Below are 13,768 nucleotides of genomic sequence, written 5' to 3'. Positions count from 1 at the left end.
TGCCAAGAAAGCAGCAAGGCATTAGAATCTGAATCAAGGCAGAAGAGCAAGTTACCCAGGCTCATCTCACCATGCTTGAGGCTCCCCATCTATGGGTTGGGGATAGTCACCCTGGACCCTCCTAGAGTAGAGACTGTAACACTATCTGTCACATATGGAGAAGGTGATGTCACTCTAGGAAAAGGTGAAGAGATGAGCAGCCCATGTTTGGGAGGTGGCCAAGCTTTGTGGTCCACAGCTGCCCACACCTCCAAAGCCCTCCAAAGCCTCTCAGAGGAAGAACAGGAATTTGACTTATTTATGATTATAACCTCCCAACTCAGCCATCATTCAGAACAGATTGGCACCTTGGTATCTTTACACCCTGAAAAAGGAGTTAAGATACATTTTTTTCCCATTGCTCACCAACAGGGCCAACTCATTCATTAGGCACAGGAGACACAGTAGCTAGGGACCAAAATACTATTAGGGGTACATAAAATGTTTTAACATATTATATTCATGTATTTGCCATTATTCCAAAACAGTCACAAAATATGATTTTTCATTTTCTTAATGGAGGAAAATGTCCAAGAAGGCAAAAGTGCCTACTACCCACAAAAATCACAATATGGCCCTCATCACTTAGCCTATATTTCAGCTTCATATTTTCCAAGCCTTTCCATGAAATTATCAAGGTGGCTTATGAACCAAAATGTCTACTATTCCTCTCTAATCATCTTGTTCATCATTCTGGTAAAGAGGAAACAGACTTTGGGTGTAGATTTTTGGCATGAAAATAACCAGAGTCCTGAGGTTAAACGGAGACCCTCACAGCAGAATTAGGCAGATGGAGACATACTTGGCAGAGAGCAGAAGAAAAAGCTTTTTAAATTGCTCCCACAAAAACCATTACAAAACTGATGAATAAGATGCAATAACTCTAGGAAATGATCTGGCATTGGCCCCTTTTCCTAGGAATAATTGTCCCTCATTCCTTAGGATAACATTTCTGTGAAATGTGAACATCCCTTTCATAATTTCATAACTCTGGTCCTTTTAAAATTAGAGTTATAAATAAATAAGTATAATTTGCAAGCCATTTGATTATATCCCTGTACTTTACCAAGATTCCCTAAGGAGGCACTTACACCACTTTTTACATCATTAAATATTTAAATAAAAACTCATTGAAGTGAATCGTGGGACAGAAAGGCATTTATGAAGCACATGTTTGGGCACGATGCAGCAGCAGGCTTTAGACGTAGGGAGCACATAGAATATTTGCTCCCTGCAGACGAGGCATAGCATAACGCAGCAAGGGGCTTTGAAGGGAGGGAATACAGGTTTCAAGGAAGGAAGCCAGTAGAGAAATCCCCAGTTTTACTTAGAGTCCCTCATGCAGCATTTTATTATAATTTTCATTGGTAAACATTGATTGAGCACAACACTATGTGAAGAGAGTGGAAATGTTGTATTAAATAGCCCTGACCCAAAGGAGTTTGCAACATGGTTAGAAACCATGAAAATACTGGATGTAAGTGGATCACAGCAATATCAAGGCATACATGCTGAATGACAGAGGAGTGGTCCCAACTGTAAGTTTTGTATGAGAGCCAAGAGAAGAGAAAATCCTCAGGTGACTGAGCATCATTGAGGATCCAGCAGGAAGCAGATGGCATACTCGAGAGAGTTTAACTAAGGAAATATTTACTGAAGAATGGGCAGAGTTGAGTAAATCAATCACAGTGGTGAACTTAGGGACTAGCAATTGTGGGAAGCCATTACCACCCCTAGACCTGAAAGGGCAAGGGAGGAAATGATGTTACTGGAGCCACATGAGAACTGATTTCATGGAAGATGAGCTACTAGACAGTAGCTGAGGCTACGGAGGCAAGGCAAGAAGCTCAGTTTGGGAGCTGAGAAATAAGTACCCAATGTCTGATCACCTGCTGATACCTCCGATAGCCCAAATCCAACCAGCTACTAGACAGCAAGGAAGCCAAGGAGATACAATTCTGGTGCAGACACCAGGTTAGAGAAGACTACAGAGTGGACCTAGCGGGACAAATGGAGACTAGCCCAGCACTCAGACTGGAGAGCTTGCTATGGGCCTTAAGAGAAAGGGAAGATATATTGGCATAGAAAAGGAAGGGGGAGATCATCTTAAGCAGAAGTAGACATGTGTATGTAGGAAATGGGAAATAATTTTTTTCCATTGAGGAGGCAATATGTGCACAGTGCATTTTCTTAAGAAGAGTAAGGCTATATCATTCAGGAAGCTTGGAGGAATTGACATAGGTCAGAGTTTTTATCCCAGCACAACTGACATTTGGGGTAGGATAATTATTTGTTTGGAGGACCGTCCTCTCCTTTGTAGGATGTTTAGCAGCAGCCCTGACCCCTGCCCTCTATATGCTAACAGCAGCTCACTCCCACTTGTGATAACCAAAAATGTCATCACACATTGCCAAATGTACCCTAGAAATGCAAAACTACCCCCACGTTGAAGAACCACTGGGAGAGGAAACGGAGGAGACCATGATCAGAAAACCGTTGAAACACGGGGCAAATGTAAGATGACAACGGCTTAGATCAGTGTGGAGCAGTGAGACTGGCAAGAAATGGACAAAGGCACGGTGCCTGTAGGTGAGAAGCATATGGGCTGTGTGAGAGGCAGAGTGGAGTGGCTAAGGGTGATTCTTAGGTTTGTAGTGGGATAAGAGGGAGGAGAATGTCTCCACTGACAGCACTGTGAATGTCTGAGGCTGGCCCTGGGGAAGATGATGTGCCCCTTGTGAACTTGTTTGATTGAGGTCCAGGACATTTGGACAAGGGATTGAGTTGAGCAGGGAGGTTGAGACTTTAGGTGTAGATTTGAGTCATCCACGCAGACAACTAGCTGGAAAACTTCTATCCATAGGAGGATAGGAGTTCTCATGAAGGGAAGATAGAGAGAAAACCAAGGACTGAGGAGGTTTTCTTTTCTTTTCTCTATTTTTTTTTTTTTTTTGTGATGGTGGGGAGCAAGTGAGTGTTGTGCATATTTAGAAGATGAATAATGTGGAACAGAAATAGAAGGCTCTGGAGGCAGGAAAACCAGGCAGTTTTCTGAGGGGTGAGAGTGGGCTGAAGTTCAGCTCCTACCCGACTTGTCAGGCCGTATACCCAAGGGGCTATGTCTGCCCCTGAGTGACCACCTTTTTCTAATGTATGTGAAGATGCCATACAGCCTAGGGGAGTCCTAAGTAGAATCAGAGCACCCACAGAAGACACAGGTGTCAAGAAGGAAGGAACCATGTCCACACAACTCACCCTGCCTCCCAGTGATAAATATTCTCCTTTCCCCCCACCCCAATCACTCAAGTCCTTAAAGAAGTAGACTTTGATTAAGTAGACATTTTCATTTATGTGGAATTTTGTGGTTTGTTTCTCATAACTGAGTGGTTATAGGAGGTGTTGCTCTCCTAGATTCTGGAAAAAGACTACACACAGAGGTAGCAGGAAGAGGAGGGTATCCAGAACCACAATGAGTAGCTGTGCTTGTCATCTCAATGGTTGCAACTCTGAAGAGAGATAACGGACCTTCCCATCATTTTCTTTCACAAAGAGGCATATTGTGGTAGGCAGGATTCTAAGATGGCCTCCAACATTTCCACCCTCTGGAGTACGTGCCCTGTATAATCTCATCATCCCTGTAAGTGTGGGTGAGACCTGTGAATATAAGGAGCTATCATTCCTGTGATTAATATTATGTGGCAAAAGAGAACTTTCAGATGTAATTAAGGTCCCTAATCAGTTGACTTTGAGTTAGTCAAAAGGGAGATTATCCTGGGTGGATCTGACCTAATCTGGTGAGCCTTAAAAAACAGACAAAAGAAACAACAACAGATGCCTCTGCTGGCCTGGAAGAAAGCAAACACCAATGTTGTAAACTGCCATTCCAGGGCCATGGAACTGCGACATGAAAGTGGCTTCTATGAGTTGAGAACAATCCCTGACCAAAATCCAGCAAGAAAACAGGGACTTCAGTCCTACATCCCCAAGGAACTGAATTTTGTCAACAACCAATGAATATGGAAGAGGACCCTAAGGCTCATATGAGAGCACAGCCCTAGCCAACACTTGGACTTCAGCTGGGCAAGGCCCTCAGCAGAGGACCCAGCTAATCTACCCAGAATCCTGCCCTGTGGAAACTGAGATCATAAATCTGTCTTGTTTTAAGCTGCTAAGTATGTGGTAATTTGCAATGCAGCAAAAGGAAACAAATGTATATGTGAAAGGAGTTTATATACACAGGGTTGATTGGCTCCACGGGGAGTCTAACAACCACACCCCACAGCTAAATCACAGAATTGTGCTGAACCTGAGCCAAGGTCCCGAGTATGGTGTACCCATCATCACTGCTCAGCCCCAGCCTCACCATGATCCAAGCAGCAGGTGGAACAGGGTCACTCTCGTTTCCTCCTATGAAATGGCACACTTAAGATCTGGGGAAAGTGAGCCACAATATAAGCCACACAGGATAGGCAGAACTGACTTTCTGAGCTCATAGCTAGTATGAGACAGTTGATATTTATTATAAGGCTGAAATGGTAGAGAAGACTGTCGGGATTCCCACTGTCTGATGCCAGACCTATGGTTACTTGGCCAAATAGAACTTTAGTCCCTAAGATACTGAACATGCAAAGCTGAATGGACACTAAAGTATCATTTTTCAGAAGGGCCTCCTAGAAGAAGGAAGGAAGGGGAAACAAGGTGGAAGGAGAGGAAAAAAAGGAGAATTTAATTCAGTAAACAAATATTTATGGTACCCATTATGTGCACAGTTCTGTTCGAGGCTCCCAAAATACAGTGGTGACTAAAACAAACAGAATCCCATGCACTCCAGTGAAAAAATATAGGGAAATCAATAAAACAAAAATTTAAAAATACATAGTATGTAATGATTATAAAGCAAGGGAGGAGTTGGAAGGGATATTGGTGTTCAACTTAAAAGAGTCAGATAAGACTCCCTTAGAAGGTCACATTTGGATACAAAACCAAAGATGCTAAGGAATGAACCCTGTGGATTCCTGAGGAAATCATGTTCCAGGCAGACAAAATGCAAGTGCACAAGTCTTGAGGCAGGAGAGGGTCTGGCCTTTCTGAGGGATAATAAGATGGCCAGCATGGCTGGCGGGAAGTGAGGAAGGAGAAAAGAGAAAATGATGGGTTCAGAGAGTTTAAGGGCCTGTGGGTTACTTTGACTTTTACTTGCACAAGGTGGGAGCCACTGAGGGTTCTAAACAGAGGAATGACATGATCAGTCTTAGGTTTTCAGTAATTTGATCCTGCAGCTGTGATAACAGACCACCGGAAGGGAAGGGCGGAAACAGGGAGTTGGGTTAGGAAGCCGTTGTAGTGGTCCGGGTAAGAGATGAAGTTTGCTTGGACCAAGGTGATGGAAGTGGAGAGAAGTGCTCCAATTCTGAATGACTTTTGGAGATACAGCCAATAGCATTCACTCTGATTGGATTTAAGGTGTGAGAGAAAAAGCAGCCAAGGATAATGCCAAGGTTTTTGGCCTGAGCAACTGGAATTTACAGTTGCTATATTCTGCTACGAGGAAGCCTGGAGGAGCTGGTTTGGAGAGGAATCTTGGAGTGCAGTTGGGGTGTATTAAGTCTGAGAAGCCTATTAGACACCCAGTGGTGCAGAGTTAACAGTTGGGTGTTCTACTGTGGTGTTTAGGGAAGGATTAGGGCTGAAGACATAAATGTAATTTCCAAAACATGAAACTGGATGAGATAAAAAAGAGAGTGCATGTAGATAGAGAAGTCCAAGTGTAAATCCTGGGGCACTCCAAGATTAAAGTGCCAGGGAGAGGAGGAAGAACAAGCAAAAGAGACTGAGAAAGAACAGCCAACGAGGAAGGAGAAAAACCAAGAGTCTGATGTCCTGGAATCCAAGGAAAGAAAGTGTTTCAAGCATGTGAAAGTGATCAACAGGGTCAAATGTTGCTGATAGGTTGAGCCGAGGCTGAGAGATGATATTGGATTTAACAGCATGTCATTGGGGACCTTAACACAAGTCATTTCAGTGGAGTGATGGGGATAAAAGCATGGTTCAAGTATATTAAAAAGAGATTTTGAAGAGAGAAATTAGAGGTGGCAGGTATAGGCAACTCTTTTAAAGAGCTTGGCAACAAAGGAAAGCAGAGAAAAGGGTCAAAGCTGAAGAGGAAAATGATGAGAGGCATGTTTTTATGTTGATGGGAATTATCTAGTAGAAAAAGGGAAATGATGAGAAAGGATATAGTCAATATTCATTTGTACAAGAAAATAGCAGAAAACAATGTAACCTACTTGATAAAAGATTTTATGTAATAAAATATTTTATTGTAATATTTAAGACAGATTTTTTTACTGAAACACAATAAACACCCATGAACCCACCACCGACCCCAAGAGCTAGACCACTACCAGTAACATCTATGTGCTCCTCCCTCTTTACTCTTACCTCTGTTTTAGAAGAAAGCAATTTTCCTGAATTGTGTTATTATCATTTTCCTGTAAAATTATATTCTCTTGACTGTATCCTCTTATATTTATTGACTAACAGATCGAAGATAATCTAACCTATGCCTCTCAACCTGGCCTCCTACAGACAGACATCAAACCACCTCAGTCAGACAGTCCCATGAAATTCCTCCCTTGTGTTTAACCTGCTACACTAAAATTCTGTTCTATTTCATCTCCCATCTCCAGCTGCTAGTGCTTTGGCTGAAAAACCCCTTCTTCTGCACAAAGATCATTATTATTCACTCCTGTCAGCATTATTTACTCTGCATGAAAGCAGGAAGAGATTGGCACACCTTTGTCCCATGTGCATATACAGAACAGACCCCAGTGGCCACAGCATTCTTGTTATCCTGGAAGATGCACCTGCAGCCCTCAAGCCTCCAGCCTCCCCCTCCCAACCTAAGGCACACCCTGTTGGTCAGGTGCCTATACCAACACCTGGCAGCTCCTCCACAGAGGCCTCAGAAAGGCAGGTGATAGCTAGTGACTAGGTTTCTTTCATTCCCAGATCTTGCCCTGTGGGCAGTGGCCATCCCCAGACCATCCAGGATTCTCCAGGTGTGCAAGGACCTGCAGGATTTTGACAAATGCCAGCAGAATGGCCTCTTTACAAATGGATGACAACAGGCTATGAAAAGCTTTCTGCATGCATAACCCAAAAATCTAGTTCCCCGACTTGTTCACTGATGCTTAAAATTGCTTTAAGAAGAGACAAAGGCTTTCATCTCACAACCAGAGAAAGCTCTGAAGGCCCTGGGTGAACTGATCTATTTAGACCAATACACACTGTTGTATAAATGGAATGAAGGTTAGATGATGCAATGGGCCCCTTTAAAATAGGTGTGAAGTGACACAGGGTGCAGCAGAGAAAGATGGGGCTTTTCTTGCCTCCTTGGGTGCTTAAAACAAACAGTCTTGAGACCGGGTGTGGTGGCTCAAACCTGTAATCCCAATACTTTGGGAGACCAAGGCAGGTGGATCACTTGAGCCCAGGGATTCAAGACCAGCCTGGGCAACATGGCAAAACCCCGTTTATAAAAATTGGCCTGGCATCGTGGCAAGCACCTGCAGTCTCAGCTACTTGGGAGGCTGAGGTGGGAGGATTGCTTAGAACTAGGAGATTGAGGCTGCAGTGAGCCAGGATCACCCCATTGCACTCCAGCCTGGGCAACAGAGCAAGACCCTGTCTCAAAACACACACACACACACACACACACACACACATATTCACACAGTCTTGAAATCGAAAGACCTGGAGTAAAGTTGGGCTCTGGGCCCTACTGCCAGCTGTTCGATCACAGGCAAAATTACTCGAAGCCTTGAGCCTGTTTTTTATTTCCAAAGTGAAGGTAATACCTACCTTCAGAGTTTACTGTGAAACTTTGATGTCATCATGTTTGTAAAAGTGCCCTGGCACAGTGACCACATTCTAGTCGGTAAATATTTTCTATTTTTCCCTGTTGTCCCCAGGCATCTCAGGCTCTGTTTCTATCCACTCCATCCCCCTTTCTTAGCATTATAAGGTCAAGAGTGAGGAATCTGGGACCATGCAACCCAGGTTCAAATCCTGACTCTGTCACTTGCTGACATCTTGGACAAGTTTAACCTCTCTGCTCAGTTCCCTCATCTGTAAAAATGGGGATAACAATAGTACTTGCCTCATGGGGTGACAGTAAGGATGAAATGAGTTCATGTGTGTAATGCACTTAGAACAATTCCTGGCACCAAAAAACGCATTGTAAGAAGTGTTGTTACTATGATTCCCAAGGACTTCTCACCTGTCCACTTTCCACAAGCCCAAAGATCAAGCTCCACTTTCGCTCTCTCACCTACAAAAGCGCACGGTCAATGGCTACACATTCTGCCCCACCCCCAACGCCCCCAGCCCGGGTTTCCTAACGCCCCCAGCCCAGTCCTGAACCCTTCAGGCCATCTGGTCCTTCCACCACCAGCAAAGCCCAAAACAGCTTTCAGCTTCCCCCAGCAGCGCCCTAGCGGGACCCTGGGAACCCGCCGCTGCAGAAGAGGCGGGGCGGCTCTGTGACGTCGCGCCCGGCGCTACCGCGGGTGACCTGGCAGCGGAGCCCGCGCAGGGTTTGCCAGGCGAAGGCGCAGCGCTAACCGTCCTAACATTAACGGCGGTCGTGCCCCGCCGCTGCTGTCACCCCTGGCCGCTGCTGCCCTCCCCGCCGAGGTTCTACTGCTCTCCTTCTTGAGAAGAAGGGTGGGAGGCACTGGATCTCTCCCCACACCTCTCGCCTGAGGCCAGGAGCCAGGTGTCGCCTGAAGCCAGACAGCCGGTTTGGGAGCGAGCCTGAGGTAGCCACCCCGAGGGGAAGTGGAGGGAGGGCAGGGCTCTGAGCGCCCCGAGGGCTGCGCTGGTCTGAGGGAGGAGCCCTGCCGGACGCCCCCTGGATTCTGAGCCTCTCCTTGTTCACAGGGCAAGGGGAAGGCAAGGAGATCAAGAGAATGTGACTGTGGGGATTATGGCTTTCTGGCCAATTTGTGTGCGTATTTTGTACCCAGAATACTATTATACGGTTTCTTACCCGGAGGACAGTGGTTGGGAGACTCAAGAGTCTGGAATCAGAGCCCTCCACGGAGCAGCCACACCTCTGCTTTTTCATCAGCAACAGGGATATAAAAATACCTCTGGGGGAATTGTCATGTGGACCAATGGGCATACCTAGTACTTCATAGACTCCTATCACGCATTATTTTATACCTAGCACTTCATAGACTCCTATCACGCGTTCATTTTATACCTAGCACTTCATAGACTGCTATCACGCGTTCATTTTTACTAGTATCTATTGAACACTAAGTTCCAGGCACTGGGCTAGGCATTGGGATGGTGTGGTGAGCAAAAACTGACCAGTCCTGCCGTGAAGTTTGCTGCGGGAGGCACATGTTACTCAAAGAATCACACCGATGATAAGTAAGTGATGCTCTCAAAGGGTATGTGCAATGGAACTGACAGGGTAATCAGGGAAGGCTGAGCAGACCTCCAAAGGAAGAATTAACCTGTTAAGAGGAGGAGAATGCATTCCAAACAAGAGTAACCACATCCCAAACCCACCATCTCCAATTCCAAACCCAAACAGGGATGTGCAGTTGCCTGTGCTTGGTTCCAAGTGCTACTCATAGAAACCCTCTGAGTTTCTGCCCTGGAGCCTTTCATTCATGTAACTGGAGACTTTCATTTATGAAACGGAAACCCTGTTTAGCCCATACCAATAAAACCAAGTGAGAGATCCCTGAAACAAGACTATAGTCTATTTTAAGACCTACATTCTTCAGCACTTGGCAGGTATATGTTGAGCTGCCATTTCACATTGAGAGGCATGTAGGTTTCACTTAAGAGGAAATGCATTGAATTGAAAGAGTTGGGGTTATGGATAAGCTCTGGAATGTATAATTGAAGAAGGCCTACAATATCAAGAGATTTAAAAATGGGGCCCGGTGCGGTGGCTCACGCCTGTAATCCCAGCACTTTGGGAGGCCGAGGCGGGTGGATCACGAGGTCAGGAGATCGAGACCATCCTGGCTAACATGGTGAAACCCCGTCTCTACTAAAAATACAAAAAAAATTAGCCGGGCGCGGTAGCGAGCGCCTGTAGTCCCAGCTACTTGGGAGGCTGAGGCAGGCGAATGGCGTGAACCTGGGAGGCGGAGCTTGCAGTGAGCCAAGATAGCGCCACTGCAGTCCGGCCTGGGCGACAGAGCAAGACTCCATCTCAAAAAAATAAATAAATAAATAAATAAATAAATAATAAAAATGGAAAAGAACTTTACGAAATGTTAAAATTGAGGAATGTTACGACAGAATGGACCTTTCTCCCACTTCTTTGATGTGAACAAATGACCCTTATTGCCCAAAGGCAGAAAAGCTGGGCTTTGGTGCCTCTTAAACTCAGAGAGTCTATGATTTCAGCTCTTTGTGATTCAAAAGTGCATGGAACTCCTGAAAATAAATGGGAACATGGGAGGTTAATTTGACCTGACCCTCCTTTATAGTGTTTTCTATTTCTACAAGGGTACCACCACTGTGCACCCAGTCATCCAAGCTTGAAAACTGATAGTCACTCTAGACTTTTCTGTCCTTCACCTCTTCCTCCTTCTCCACCTTCTGTTCTTCCTCCTCCTCCACCTCCTCTTTTCTTCTTCCTCCTCCTCCTTCAATAGTTACCAAATCCTGTAGATCCTATCTCCTAAATACCTGTCTCTTATACCCCTCCCTATTGCAACTGCTTTTCAAGGCAGTGAAGCTCCTGAGAGTTGTCAAAAGTGCTGCCATATTCTCCTAATCTGGCTCACTGCCTGAAGCTTCACCATCCTCTCTTCAGCTCATCCACACAGCTGTCAGTCAACGTGTTTCAGAGTCCAACAAAGAGAAATAAATCATATAGCAATTTTTTGAGCATATAATAATTTTAACAAGAGAAGTTCAATATAAAGAATTGTTAATGATGGGATTGGAGTAATGAAGGATTGGCTAATATGTCAGGAGAGATCTAAAATATACAGGAATCACAGATATAAGGGGCAACCACTACCCCTGAGATAGATCACCCAAGGAAGAAACCTTTCCCAGAGCTTGGTGCAGAGGGGTTGGCCACAGCTGACTGGAGAGCAGAGAAATTGCTGAAGTGCCAGGCAGGCAAAATTTACTCTCTGAAACACCAGAGAAGCCATTCACTAAAAGGTAACTCACTGACAGCACTCTGCTATAGAGCTTCCCAAGAGAGGTGCCAGGGGACACTGCTAGCCATGGAGCACTGATGGCCACCGTGTACTCCAGCAGTTGGGCACTCAAAAGATCACACACTGCATGAACCAGATGCTGGAAAAGCTGTGTGCTACAGGATCCCAGCATAGAAGAAACTACAAGTTCCTGGAGCCTAGCAAGAAGAGCATATCTAAATTCCTAAGAGAAACCTCTTCCTCCTCCAGTCCTTCCAGTGCCCTGTCCTAACAAAGCTTATCCTTACGACAGCTGGCAAGGGAAAAAATGTTAAAGGACCTAGTTCAATTTTTGTGGAGGAGGCAATACAAGGTGAATTTGGAGCTTAGAGGCAAACATTGATAACTGGACCTCAAGCTAACACTGATGGTGTGACTCTTGTGCTTAAATTTTTTTTTTTTTTTTTTTTGAGACGGAAATTTTCTAGTGGCTTCCCATTGCCTTCAACAAAAAGTTCAAAAGCCCAGGCCTTGAGCTATATTTCCAGCCTTAGGCACAACCACTCCTGCTTTGTCCACTTTAGAGCTCCATAATTACAGTTCCCTGAACTCATCATGTTTCTGACAATCCCATATCTTTGCCTAAGTCCTTCTAGCTACATGAAATTCTCTCCTTACTCTCATAAGTACACATATGCTTACTGAATACCTGCCCTGTACCCAGCTCTCTTCTGAGGGCTTGCAATACAGCAATGAACAAACCAGGTTTTTCCAAGTCTCAGTTCAGATGTCACCACTCTTTGAAAAGTATTTTCTGACCTCCTTCTAATACCTGCAGATGTTAGATGCCTCATCCAAGAGTTTTTCTTCTGTTTTTCTTCTGTTCTTCTATATCTAGTGCAGGCTTCTTGACACTTATTATACCTTATTTGAGTCACTGATTTTCCTGTCACTCTCTTCCACTAGATTGTGAGCTCCATGAAGCAGAGTGTGTGACTTGTTTATTCATGTATCCCAGTATTCAGCACAATTCCAATAAAACACCTAAATTTTGTTAGATTAATGATTTCCTAAGGATCACATAATTAGTCATAAATAGTCCCAGGGCCAAAATCCTGGACTCCTGCCTCACAGTCAAGAGTGGCTTCTACACTACAGCTTCATCTGCCCTCTAGATGTTACGCCACAACTAGCTACGAAGGATAGCAGCCCTGTTTTGCTTTGGAAAAGGCCAGTGCAATGTTGAATATCATCAGGAATGGTAATGGAAACTGAAGAGAAACATAGCCCTAATCTTATATTGGAAACTATAGTGCATTCACTCCTCAGAGCCCTTGCTTGTATGTTTTAAATCTCTGACTCACAGGAATGCTATAATGAAATCAGAAGTAGGAAGGACGACCAGCCTGACCAACATGGTGAAAACCTGTCTCTACTAAAAATACAAAAATTAGCCAGGTATGGCAGCACGCACCTGTAGTCCCAGCTATTCAGGAGGTTGAGGCAGGAGAATTGCTTGAACTCAAGGGGTGGAAGTTGCAGTGAGCCAAGCTCATGCCACTGCATTCCAGCCTGGGCGACAGAGCGAGACTCCATCTAAAAAAAAAAAAAAAAAAAAGTAGGAAGGACAAGTAAAAGATGAAAATGGTGTGGGGTATTATGACACTTACTCTTAATAAAGACTTTCATACTCTTATATAAGACAGGGCTAAGGTGACCCAAGTGTGTACACCAGGTCCCCAAATCAGGGAACCATGTTGCACAACTTTACAGGACATAGTTTACATGCCAGTCTGTAAATGAGCCATGTGTCCCTAGAATTGTGGATGATGATGTGAATGAACATGGGGGAAATCTTTGAAATATGAGCATGGCTTAGATAAACCAAAAGAGGTACCTATTCATTTGTTAAATAATAAACATGTAGAACTCATGCTTTCAAGAGGTAATACTAGCATGATATATAAGCAAGTTTGGGAAATTTGCTAATAAAGCCAAAAACTACTACTCAAAAAAAGGACAAGGTCAAGTAGGACTGCTCTTAGCAATATTGCTGTTGGCATCCAAATGCTGTGTTGACTTGGCTGTGGGTTTGTCTCAGGATAGAAAAAGATCCAGGCTTCTGTGAAACACAGTTGAAGAAGCAAAGTTAATACGAATAAGACAAATTGTGGAGATCTTGAAAGTCAGACAGGGCATAATTTTTATAAGAAAAGAAATGAAGATCCATTAAACGTTTTTCGGAGTTATGTAAAAACATGAGTGGTTAAGAAATTTTACTGGAGGGCAAGATGACCAACTAGACGCAGACAAGTGGAACAGCTCCCACAGAGGAACTGAGATGACTGGAGTGCTTTTAACATGTCTTCAGAGGGAAGGCACAGACAGTGGACTGAGGGAAGGCACAGAAGCTTGGCTGAAGGGGGAGAAAGCTGGGAACCCCATACGGGCTACCATACACTGAAGCTCATTTTTGAACCACAACAGCTCTGGGGGAATGAGTGAGTTGAACTGGCAATGAGCAACCTGCTCTCACCAGGGTC

Source organism: Nomascus leucogenys, chromosome 21 (genome assembly GCF_006542625.1).
Source record: "Nomascus leucogenys isolate Asia chromosome 21, Asia_NLE_v1, whole genome shotgun sequence".
Classification (NCBI taxonomy): domain Eukaryota; kingdom Metazoa; phylum Chordata; class Mammalia; order Primates; family Hylobatidae; genus Nomascus; species Nomascus leucogenys.
The sequence above is the reverse complement of the archived record's forward strand: the minus strand, read 5'-3'. Positions refer to the sequence as shown.